The sequence below is a fragment of the Stylophora pistillata genome, chromosome 3 (genome assembly GCF_964205215.1).
Source record: "Stylophora pistillata chromosome 3, jaStyPist1.2, whole genome shotgun sequence".
NCBI classification, from domain to species: Eukaryota; Metazoa; Cnidaria; class Anthozoa; order Scleractinia; family Pocilloporidae; genus Stylophora; species Stylophora pistillata.
In genome coordinates, this window is record NC_142521.1 from 37,363,279 (window position 1) to 37,374,611 (window position 11,333).

Here is an 11,333-nt window from a genome sequence, read left to right on the forward strand (position 1 = left end):
TTGTTTAATTGTTTTGGTGTCCAGCCTCAGACAGAACAGCCGTGCATTCTGCATTTCTTTCATGTGTTCACCATGTTGTAATACTTGAGAAGGGACACTCTTCTGCTTCTGTCGCAGAAAACTTCTTAAAATCCATCAGAAGTTTTCCAAACTATTTATTTTTTAAAAATTATTTAGCTGCTAATGATAACTTTCTCTCCATAATTTTTTTGAACGTGATCGTTTCAACTTCCTCTGGAGAAAGTAAATATGTAGAAAAGTACGCCGATTTACTCCATGCAAACTTTTTCCCCAAAAATTGCGAGGGGAGAAACTTTCTCTGTCTAATTGACATAACAGATGAGGTTTTTCATTCTAAATTGCTTCCTGAACTGCTTCCTGAACTGATATCAGCGCCGGTTTGCTCTTTTCAGCCACCTGTGGATAATTTGGTAAATAATGAAAACAACAACATTGCACTGCCTTTGACTGAGAACCATTGTTTGTCACTGGTGAGAGGGGTTGACATTTGTGTTTACACAGTTGAGGATGTTGTTCTGTTGAAGAACGTGTTGCCTTTATCAACAGCTCGTCGAAAAATTAGAATAAGAGAGAGGAGGAAAGCTGCCTTTGAAGGTCAATGGATTGAGAACGCGATTTACGGAATTAATTTTACTGACAATCTCCACAGTTTAGAAGTTAATGAAATCAATATAATAGCAAAATGCGCTGCTTTTATTGCTGAATCACTGTACCATTCTCCAAATTTGCGTAAGCTCAACTTGTCAGACAACCCTTTACACAGTGTTGTGACTCATTTGGCTGAGAATCTTCATCACGTGCCACAGTCGACTTTGTTAAATTTGTGGAATGTACAAATGGGGGAAAAGGAATGTGCGGCACTGGCTGCCTCATTAAAGTACTCAAACAAGTTACAAGCACTGACTTAGGATACAATGCACTGGATCACGGGATTATTGAACTAGCCAAGAACCTGAACAATGTACCCAATCTGATTGAGCTGTGACTGTCGAATACAAATATGGATGAAGATGAAGCATCAGCACTGGCCCGTGCACGACAGGATGTACCAGAGCTTGGGTATCTTGGTCTAGGGTCCAATCCACTTGGCCGTGGGGTCAGGGATCTGGTCCAAAATCTCAGCAGTATTCCTAAGCTGGAGTACCTTTCCCTGAAAGGTGTTCAGATGACAAAGACAGAAGATGAAGAGTTGTGTACAGCAGTAAACGAGAGAGACGCGAGATTGTACACCGATTGCCATGTGTGTTTTTCTTGTTTTATTCAACTGTATCTAATTTTTATTTCGACGCCCTTCAGCATAGTTTCCAGTAAGTTGTTTGAGAGGCAGTTTGTCAGACAAGTCTGCATGGGAAAGAATCATTTCATAAGGAACAGTCACTGTTTTGAAATTTTCTATTTCTATTTTGTGCCATCAGGAGCCATTATTGTGGATGGAAACTGTAACCAGCCCATGTTTAGTACTTTTATGGCTCATGTGTTGCTTCTTTGGAGATAATTTGTAACAAAAAAATGAGGTGGATTGAATTAAGACAGAAACAAGTTTACCTTTTAAAATTTCGAAACTACTTATTCACTGTCAGTAGTTTCCAGTGTAGGAGATGAATTTGTCCCCATGGGCGGGGCTCCTTGATATTTCTTGATTTCTTGACTACACAATAATTGAAAACTTTGGGAGTTCATTCGATTGGCCTTTGTTTTTTTGACGAAATCTTGAAAGAAAACTCTTACGTAGCTACGCTTTACTCGAAAGAGAAAAAAAGATGTGTTGCGAGAATTTTTCTCTGACTAAACTTCTTGACCCAATTTTAATATTTGGCATGTTTGAATGGTTTTATTCGTGTTTGGATATTTGACGAGAATGTAAATTGCTTTGGATTTGATGGAATTGTTTCCTACAGTCTTTACCAGCATTCATTCGCTTTTGTTAACAGGAAGTGTCAACCCAAGAAAGTAGAAAGAACCAAACAAAGAGCATTTGTGTCCTTGAGTAAAATCCAAATGTGGCCATTTCATCATGTATTTTGCAAAGCTCAAACCGTTTAGGTGAAACGAAAAATTTAGCATGCATGCATCTGATAGTTTTGTATGAAAAGATGAACTTCACACCCCTAAACCTTTAAAGTGTGCTGAACCAAAACATATCGGTAAACCTTCACTAACATAGAAAAACCAACAACATATTTCAGGAGGGTAATAGGGAAAAAAGAGATGAGAGCGTGAAGTAATTGAAAAATTAGTTGGCGCGAAATTCGTTGGGAAATTTTTGGGGGGGGGGGTGGGGGTGGGCGTGTGAGGAACTGTAAACTAGTAAAACTTGGGGGGAAAAGGAAAAAGAAATCGAGAAAAAGCCGTTTGAGATGGGTCACCCCGACAAGCGCTTTGGCTTGTTGTTTCCATTCTGATATCCAAAATTAGAGCAAAATTGCCACATCCTAACAAAATAAAGCGGCCGCACCGTATTTCTCAGCGCATAAATTAATTAAGCGAGTCGAGGGAAGATGCAATTTGAGACGTAGTTTCCATTAACATCTTTTTCATCTAAAAGTTCTTGAGAAGATGTGATAATATGCAGCCATTGTTATGGAAGCATTGGTGTGCGTCATGCCTGAGCGCCCCGCTAACAAACAAACAAAAAGCAAATCAAATCATTTTAAAAGACGTGACCCGCGACACGCGACACTAGTCAATCTCGGCACTTTTCTAGAATTTACTTGCCCTTAAGCTTAAGTGGTTTCCTTATTATTATTTATCAATTGGATTCTTTTCTTCTTTGGAAACTCTGCTCGTTTTGTAACTCGTAAGAAATCAGGGCCCATCAGTCTCTTACGTCATATAAGCTCATTTTTGAAGAAAAATTAGAGAACAACATCTATCGTATGTGTTTGTTTCTGCTTGGCCTCGCCTTAATCCTAACAAAAAAATATGTTTTAACTTCAGTTTGGCACACACCATGGAGTTGATTCTCTGTACACTTTACGCTGCTTCCCATGTTTCTGTGACATCGCTGAACTTAAAAAATTTTTGATGTGTAATTCTTATTGCTATTACCCAAGGCTGCAAATAAGTAACGGGCAGTCGCCGGTCACGTTGTCCGGTTAAACATGCTTTTGCTCGGACACTACCCGTTTTTGGCCGGTCAAATTTTAACAGTCGGAACTCTTGCTAGTGAACGCAGATTGCACAGTAATCTTTTTACAACCAAAAAACAACTGAATCCAAGTCCGTCTGGCAATAAAAATTACAAGTTAATAATTTTACTACTCTTTACTGCGGAAGCAGCCAAAGAAACTCTCTTTTTATATCTCTTGACTTTTTTTGTTTTCAGTACAACTCAGAGCCCTTTTTTTTTAAAGTTACCGTTGTGAATTTTTGTTAGATTAAAAGAATGGTCGGTTTCTCTGGATTTTGGGCCTTTTGCTCGCTTTTTGCGCTTTGCAACAAATGCTACTTGGAGTATTCTCGATGCAGCGAGATTATTCTTCGTGTGGATGCTCAGTTTCCGATCATTCAATCAATCAAACAATCAATCACTTTATTTAAGAGTAAATTATGGTATCTAGCCAAAGGTAAAACCCTGTACAAACTGGGAACACTTAAATAAAGCAAGTAAAATAACGGAATACACGATGATTTGCGGTCGCGACAGGACTTGATGACATCGTGGAAATTTGCGACTTCTGGGAATTTCTAGACCACTAATTTGTCTACTTTTATATTGTTTTTTTTTTTTTTCCTTTTGGAAACATTACTGTTGTCCCTTATGATTATCAAACAGTTAAAAATTAAAATTGCTTTGAAGGACTCGGTAAAGGACCGGACAAGATGTGACAAGAGATGGAGTGGAAAAGTTTGACGAAAGGCGTTCATAAGACTGAAGAGGGAAAGGAAGGAAGAAAGACAAGAACAGCCACGGACAGAATTACCACTAGGCCTGTGTTGTCCAGAATGTGATAGACAATTCAAGGCTCGTATTGGCCTTTACAGCCATTACAGAACTCACGATCAGTCAATGATGAGAAATGGACACCTATCTTCTATACAGAAGGGGTGCCAACAACGCTTTTTTCCTGTGATAGGGGACCAGACGGTTAGGGCTGAGGTGTAACCGTCGACTTCTTTCAAAAGCTGAGCTGAAAGAAATAGGAATAAGGTTCAGAAAAGAGCCAGTGGTGACGATGATGATGACTATGACGAGAACTATGATGATGACGATGATGATGATGAGTAGAAGGACGAGGATGACGATAACGATGTTGATGACGATGATGATGATGACGATGACGATGATGATGATAATGACGACGATGATGATGATGACGACGACGACGATGATGATGGCGATGGTGATGGTGATGATGACTGTGATGGTAATAATGACGGTAAAGACGATGATTATGAGTGAGTGTTTAGATTAATTATTTCGATGGCAGATGATTGAGCTAGTAATGAGCAGAGTACTTTTTTTAGAATAACTAGGCTGTTCACAAGTCGTATGTTGTGAGAGCAAGATAGAAGAGAACTGTTACTGCTATTCTACCTGTTTTAATCCTAATGTTATTGTTATTACTTAATTGATATCCTGGTCACTTTTTCATGTGATGAGAACCGCAAAATAGAAATTGACACGAAACAGTAACGATGGCAAGGCTTAATCTTAAATCTGCGTGACATGCAAGTTAGAATACAGTGTAGAGGAACACTTTTTATTATATTTACACCAATGAAATACCGGGTGAGTTTTCGCGCGACTTGTGATATCGTCACAAGTGAAAATAACGTTATCTTTACAAGAGAAATTAAAACCTAACTGTAGTTGCAAAACAAACTGTACCTTTCGCAGCAAAAGTGAACATGAATGGTTTGGCTTTTTTATTGGTGTTTATATAATAAACAGAATATTATATGGCCACTGGGAGATACAAAATTTCTCTTCTTGTATTGAAAAATATTTCACGAGTGAGTGAAGCGAACGAGTGAAATATTTTTTAACACTCGCAGAGAAATTTCGTATTTCCGCGTGGCCATTTAATATCGTCTATCAGATTGATTATAAAATTGTTCAATTTGGCTGTGATTTATTTCAACCTCTTTCATCTCGCGCCTTTCAGAGTCAGTACTCTATTATTCTGTTGGAAACGTCTTTAACTAGAACAGGAAATGCAAGTTCTGAGTCAACATTAAAATACCATTTTACTCAGAACGCTAAGCGGATTTCTTAGGTTATTAGAGCGAAAGAGTTTAGCGTACATCCTAGACGTGACTTTTGGCCGAAATAGGCTCTGCTTTTCACAAGAAAAGTAGGCTGAGAGGTCAGTTTCAGTGGGAGCTGACAAATGATTTCCTCTTGAACAAGAAATGCGTTGCGAGAAAAGAATCAGAAGAATAATTCCTTGAGCTAAGATTAGTGCACAGACAGCTTTGTGCTTTCGAGTAGGCTTGTTTTTCGATCCCTTGCATTAATGATACTTGAAATTGAAGATTGTTTGAAAATCTGTCGTGATTAGTAAAGTATAAGTTGATACTTGGTGGTTACAGCAGGCTTAAATGCCTGTTTTTCTTTCTTGTCATTATAAATAGCAATATAGCTTGATTTAATTTTGCTCAGCGTTTTCTTTTCTGTACTCTCACTTTTATTGATATATTAAAGGATGGTCGTGAAATATCTTTGTGTCTTTAGAGCTAAAGGAAGTACAGATGGCATGAGAGTGTTTGAAAAAGACAGTAGACAGGACCTCTATCCTTGTTGCTCGGGACCAAAGTGCATTCATTGAAATAGCTCTTTTACAGCTGAACGCATTACGCACTGAATAATATTTGTCTGCGATTTTAAATTCAACAGACCAGTATGGGAAAACCTCTGGATGAGAGGAAATTGGTGAGTTTTCATGGTTTTGATTTTGCTTTTTTTCTTCCTTTAACTTGTAGCAGAATCTGTCGGCCTGACTTGTGAAATACCAAATCCTTTCGCGTCTGACCTGTCTTAATGTTGTTTTGCTACTTTTTCTTGTTTGCCTGTTAATTTTTATTCCAGTTACAACTTTTTTATTTCGTTCCACAAGCCGCCCGTCCTCCCCTTAATTGTTATACACTGAGCCATTCGATCAGCAGGCACCAAGAGTCATCTTAGCATTGTCACCTCTTCACTGCTGAAGTGTTCATTCATATCAAGCTTTGAAGCGAAGAAACCGGAAAAAAAAAAAAAAGAGAAAAGATTGTAAGCAGACTTTCTTTTCGCCCTTTGCGCCCAGTTTCTCTTTCGCTCTTGCGCCACAAAAGTAAGCGTTGGTATCCCATGCACTTTTCTTATTTCTCGTACACAGAGTCTAGATCTACTATGGCTCGCAGATTTACTAACGCTCAAGTTACATCAGAAGTTTTAGGTAAACCTGTGCCTCACTAACAAGGAGGAAATAAAATTCAAGAGTGGGTTTTTTCTTTTCTATGTTGATAACACTCGTGCAAACGGGAAAATCATCCACAGATAGGTCAAGACTACTTCATCAATTAATGGTCGTTACTGAAAATCGCACCTGTGTCCATACACTAACATTCTCACTTAAAAAGAATGAGTTAGAACGGGCGCTTAACTTGCCGTTTTATCAAAGAGGCCTGAGATTGTTCCAGGAGGAAACAGCAGAGCCAGGGGGAGGTCAGACGCTACTTTGTCGCAGGAATCCTAAATTGAGTTCGTTTCATTGTTGTAACTTTATTTCGCTGTTTTTGGTAGTTTTTCCAATTTTATTTGTTGAGGATCAGGGAAAGTTTCAATAGAGTTGATTTCTGAGACAGGATTTTACCTTTTCAACTGATGGATCGATCCACGGTGGGTGTTTGCCTCGAATGTTTTCACATTAATCGGAGAATGATTATCAATATCTTACTGATGTCCTACCGTAAACAGCGGCTGATAAGCCCCCCCCCCTACCACTAATTAGAAGCCTCCCCCTTGTTAGAGACACATTCACCAGTTAATAATATACATGAAAAAATTTCACAGTTCTGATTGGTTAAGATGAATGCAGTTTTTAGTTAATTCAGTGCAGAAGAGAGTTAATTCAGTGCAAAGAAAGAAACAAACCAGACATTCTGATTGGTCAGAATGATTGGTCAATGTCAATGTCAAGGTCAATGTCAAGGTCAACGTCACTTGCAGGGTTTGAATAAATTAATTTTGCACGTGATGCGCGCGCTTTTCTTCTACGGAGTTATGAGAAGCTACCTCGTAATTTTCATGTATATTATTAATAGATAATCACATGATTTTTTCGTGCAATTTGGAATAAATAAGCACTTGTAAATTTTTTCAAAGACCACAAATTGCACTCGCCCTACGGGCTCATGCAATTTTGTTAGTCTTTGAAAAAAATTACTAGTACTTATTTGTTCCAAATTGCACTCGAGATCATGTGATTACCTATACAAACAACGAAAATAAGATCTAGCTGTTCTCTAAGGGCCTGATTACATGAGCCGGGCTGATTTCTTTTGTTTTGGTGTTCGCCAAAGCGTGAAAACAAAAGAAATCAGCCCGGCTAAACGGGCCAGCCCGGCTAATGTAATCAGGCCCTAAGAGATAGGCCGGAACATTGTATTATTTCAAATAAAAAATATGAAAAATTAATTGGAAATAATAAGTTTATCTCGTCTTCTTAGTCATCTGAATTAAAAAGAATAATAATAATAAAACAAAACAAAACAACCAACAAGTAAACGGCCTTTTTAAAGTGAATCACGTGCAGCCTCTTATGGTATGAAATCATTCTTATTTGGAAATGGAGTTTTCTTTTTTGCTGTCGTTGAAATTTAACCGGACGGATGTCCAGGGAACAGGGTATATTGCCTGATTCCCGTTCTCTTATTTTGAGACAGCCCAACTTGGATGTATGTTAATGTTTTTGGAACACGTGTTTTGTGGAATAACTGATTTGTCTCTTGAGATACTGCATCAGCAAACGGAGTTGAAACATCTAAATGAGTACCAAAATGCAAATTATTACACCTATTTGCTAACTAAAGAGTATAAAAGAAATGTAAGTCCAGACAAATTTGCCGTGTCTCAGTACATATAACTTGTCACGCAAAATTCAACAAGGTAACACTAAGACACATTTTTAAATAGTCAGCACTTCCGGATTGCAGCAAAGATTACCTTATCACGTGACTGACAATTGAGCGGAATGCAGAGGCTTTGTTCCCTCGTAAAGGCCGATGGTGCGAATATTTAGCTCAAGAATCCTTGCATTTCGTCCTTTCAGCTTGGCTAAGAGCTTGTGAAACAGTTACTCATGTAAAGTTCATGTATCCAAATTTCAGTTGCACAACGGCCGTTGCTTAGCTTCAATAAACGGGCATTTGCAATCGTCGAGTGAAGTGGAAAGAAAGGTATGTAATTGTCTGCCAACTTGAGTGAGCATGCATTGATCAGATGGTTTTACTGGATGTCCAAGATTTCTTAATCATATACGCTTGAGAAGATGTTAAATGGCACAGTTAATTAGCTTCTCGACTGAGTTTCGCAGGTCGCTATTCCGACAACACTTGTTTATGTACAAATTAGATGCCTTTGCTTACCATGAAAGTGAAAGTTGCCATAATCTCATTATGTTCCTGTTTATTTGGAGGGAATGTACTGATTATACTGACCGTTGTTTAAAAAAAAAAAAAACATAGTTTACCCAGTATCTCATTGTTGTTTGTTTTTTCGTTTGTTTTGTTCTATATATTTGAGATTGTTCCTTTACTGAAATCGATTAACTTTGAATTTACTGGTTACAGCATGCGAACAGAAATATCAATTTAACGTAAAGGATATTCTTATCGAAAAATGAAAGCTTAAAGTTCGAAGGTTTAAAAGAATCTGAGCCTTAACGATAAGTTTCATTTAGTAGAGTGATATGTTAAAGCTTAAATGCACGTGATAATTAATGAATTACCGCAGGAATCTTACTTGCCGATACGTCAGTGCCTTGGAGAGTTTTTTAATGCATAACTATCAGCTTCTGCATTCTTAATTGTCATTGACTGTCCTTGATTGAATCATCCTTTAGGGGTTCTTAATGCATAACCATCAGCTTCTGCATTCTTAATTGTCATTGACTGTCGTTGATTGAATCATCCTTTAGGGGTGCTTAATGCTTAACTATCAGCTTCTGCATTCTTAATTGTCATTGACTGTCGTTGATTGAATCATCCTTTAGGGGTTCTTAATGCTTAACTATCAGCTTCTGCATTCTTAATTGTCATTGACAGTCGTTGATTGAATCATCCTTTAGGGGTTCTTAGTGCTTAACTATCATTATTCTATATTCTCAACTGTCATTTACTTCAGCACCGACTACAGTTGATTGAATCATCTTTCACTGAGGGTTAATTTTGATATAATTATTAGATGTGCTCGTTGTTCTTTCAAATATCATTGTAATGACACTGAAGAATACTAAGTTTGAATCCTTACATGGGGAGAGACTTGAATACCTCTAGTCCCGAATGCATTCTTAAACTCTGAGTACTATGGCTTCACTCTAAACAATTTTCCTTCGCTCACTAATTGTTCAAATGTCTTTTTCATTCTACATCAAAATATACAAGGGAGCATTAATTTGTGCTTGAATCACTCCTATCAGCCTCTTAATACCCTATATGATATTTGTTTTATTTCAATTTACCAAGTTTATGATTTTAATTTTACTTATGGACTGGGAAGTTTGTCAGTTTATTTTGGGGTACCATGTTATTTTTCATGCCATAATTTTTAAGCATCTTGTTACTAATCTGAGCTACTTGTTCTGTTCTCATTTCATTGTTAATTCAATGTAGAACTAGTTTTTTAATCACTTGGGTGTTAATTTTAAATTGAACAATCGTGATTCAATTATTGCCAAATGGAACAATGCAGTAATTGGGTTGCCTAAAAGTCTCAGTGATTTATAACACTTTACCCTCCCAGTGAAATGAGAAAAAGTTTCAAAGACCTCTGTTCACTGCAAACATAAATATCCTCTTTTATAAACAATCACCATTTTAGTTAGCAATTGTTGGATTTAGTAAATTATGAAGTCTTTTCTGCATTTTTGAGTACTGGTTTGCTTGAAGGAAACCTTAAGGACATTGGTTTACTGGTTTACTGAGGAAACCTTAAGGACATTGCTTCTTGTCATTTTCTTTTAGGTCATATGCAGGCAATTTGAGGGGGGTAGGGATCTGAGGGGGGAGGGATTTGAGGGGGGGAGGGGGGGTTACTGTTGATATTAACCTAATACCTATTTGACCAACCCTTTTCTTATGACAATTAACATGGTGGTCAAACTAAAGAGAAGCCGAGGACCCCAATAATTTTTACAAACATATTCTGTGGAACAACAAAGAAATATAAAATGTCGGTAAAAGTGTTTTTATAAAAGACTTTTTTGATAGAAATATTAGATACACCCCTGATGTGCTTTTTTTATGACTTCTTAAATATGGAGTCTTTTGATGTTGTCAGTGATGCAGGAATGAAGAGTGATTTTTTTTAGTATGGAAAGGTCCAGGGCATGCAATCAGTCCATTTAAAACTGCATTCTAATACACCCATTCAAGGTTATCCTTGACATGGAAAATTATTATTAATTTTTTTTAATAAAACAAAAACGAGAAAGACCAAGTAAACAGGCTAAGGTCAGAGAAGAATTTGATTTAAAACAAAAGCAAGTTTTGGAGGCATCCTGATGCCACTGAACTTTTGAGTACAAAGTGTTTAAAAAGTCTATCATTATGATACAAACAAAGGAATTACTTTAAGAAATACTGGTAGGCTATTTTTCTAACCCAACTACTTCTTCTGTCATCAGACCACAGAAATGATATCTTGTATTGTTTTTGATTGTTTTTTTTTTTCAATCTATTTTTGGAATGGAGTCTCTGACAAAATATTAATTTAACTTTACAGTAAGGAACATCGTACTTGTGAACTTGCCATTATAGAAAGAAACAAAACCATGTGCGAACCACTTCAAATAACCTTATTAACTAAATATCACACTGAAAAGCATATTTCTTTTAAATCTAACAATAAAAGTGAATGTACAAAATTGAATTAAATATAATTATATGAAGAATGTTTGAGAAAGCAAATCTTTTTAACAACGAGTATTTAAATTTGATTTGGTACAGTAATTTATCTTTATTATTTATGTACCTTTGTGAACTGTTTCTATGATTTGAGTTAGTTTTTTAATTTGTTGTTTATGATATATTTTAGTAATTGTGCATGTAAACATGTGATTGTTAAAAAATATTTTACTTCTTGTAATTAATCTACAGCTTTGTGAACT